Source organism: Heloderma suspectum, chromosome 5 (assembly GCF_057233095.1).
Source record: "Heloderma suspectum isolate Gila_16-S chromosome 5, 16-S_ref, whole genome shotgun sequence".
In the NCBI taxonomy this organism is placed as follows: domain Eukaryota; kingdom Metazoa; phylum Chordata; class Lepidosauria; order Squamata; family Helodermatidae; genus Heloderma; species Heloderma suspectum.
The window spans coordinates 183,729,977-183,731,859 of record NC_139462.1 but is presented as its reverse complement, the minus strand read 5'-3'; positions in this window follow the sequence as shown (position 1 = coordinate 183,731,859).

Genomic DNA, 1,883 nt, shown 5'->3' with positions numbered 1-1,883 from the left:
ATGCAAAATTGGGTTATGCTGAAATCAATAGGTTGGACCCAGATTTAGTCATACATAAAGCAGACCCATGCCTAACTTAAGTCCCATTGATTTCAATGGGTGTACTCTGAGCATCTTTAAGGATGGATCGAACCCAACGGATAATAAGCACATGTTCAACTCCCATTGATTTCAACAGGTTTTAAATGTGTGTTATGTTCTCACACATTTATTTTGTCTCATCAGTTCAATTAGATCTGAATGGTGGAGAAATAACAAACTAATATCCCGTACTGATTTGGTGAACTCACCAGAAGTCTCTGAACTTGTTGCAGAGCCCACTGAGCCCATCACTCTGCTTAGATGAGATCAGAGCTATCAGCCACAGTCCAGTGGGTGGGAAGAGGGAGAATGGATACAAGGTCACAACCTGGATAATTTCCTTGGCCATGAAATGGCTGTCAGATGGAGACTACTAAAAATAGTCAAAGAAAGAAATAGAATAACTTTTGGGGACACTGGTTTAGACCCCGTGAAAATTGTTTTAAGACAGGAGTGGGCAACTTTTGGCCCTCGAGCTTCCTGTGGCCCTCAGCCTAATTTCTAAAGCCCTCTGCATGTGATCAGTTGAGGCCTTGGGCAAGAGCAAGAGCAATCTGTTCCTCCCTGACAGCCCACTGGGCAGGAAGAAAGAGAGAGGGAGAAAAAGGGGTGGCAGGAAGAGAGAGAGACAGAGACAGAGCCAGCATCAAGGGTAGCATGTTTGGGCAAGTGGTACCAATGATGAACAATGCCTGTCAAGCAATCATGGCGGTGAGAAGGTAGATTCACTGAAGAAAGGGCCCATTGTGAGTGCCTTGCTCAAAAAGGCCCTCAAAAATTGTGGGAGGGGGTCTTGCCCAAGAGCTTTCAGAAACGTGGAGAAAGAGAAAAGGGGTGGCCCTGCCCCTTTCTGGCTCTGGCCCCACCCACCACCAGCATGTGGCACCCAACACTTTGCCCCCAAGGGAATGTGTCTCTTACAGAAAAAAAGGTCCCCCACCATTGGTCTGTGACTTTATGCGAAGTTATGTAGTGTAAACCCCAATGGAATCCCCATTCCCTTACTCCACCAGGTGGAAAAGGAGCTGGAAAGGAGAAAGGAATGTGGCATAATAAAGGAACTCACCAGGCTCTTAATTTTACGGTGGTTTTTAATGTTTTACTACACTTTTATTGGTTGGTGGCTTTTATTTTCTGAACCTTTTCGCAGCTTGCCTTGGTTGGCTTCAGTAAGGTGGTATAGAAATACAATAAATAAATAAATAAGAAATAATTAAGCCTACCTGGTGGTGTGTACCAATGGTGACAGCCATCGAGAAAAGCATATGGAAAATATGCATCCATGTAGATCTCGAAAAACTTCACAAAGCTGTCATTTGCCCCACCACCCTGCTTTGTGCTCTCTGCCGCAGCACTGATGCCCAGTTAAAGACAGGGGGAAAGGGAGGACAACTGATTGTACAGCACAGGCAGGAGGACTGCCTGGAAGGAACCCATTGCAGATTTACACAGAAACATTGTCTTCCCCTATCTCAACAGAGAGTCACTGTGGTGTAGTGGTTAAGAGTGTTGGGACTCAGGAGTGTTGGACTGGGACTCGGGTTCAAGTCCTCACTCAGCCATGAAGCTCATTGCGTGACTTTGGGCCAGTCACTGACTCTCAAGGCTGAGAGTTCAGTGGCAATGCTGTCAAAATATTTTGGAAATGGCAAATGGCTTTTTCATCGAACCAAATATCTTGGCAAAATACTCATTTATCATTGAAAGATCAAAGGCCATGTTAAATTCCATGTGCAATGTGTTGTGAGGATAAAATGGAGAGGAGGAGGAGGAGGAGGAGGAAGAGGGCCATGTGAGCCACC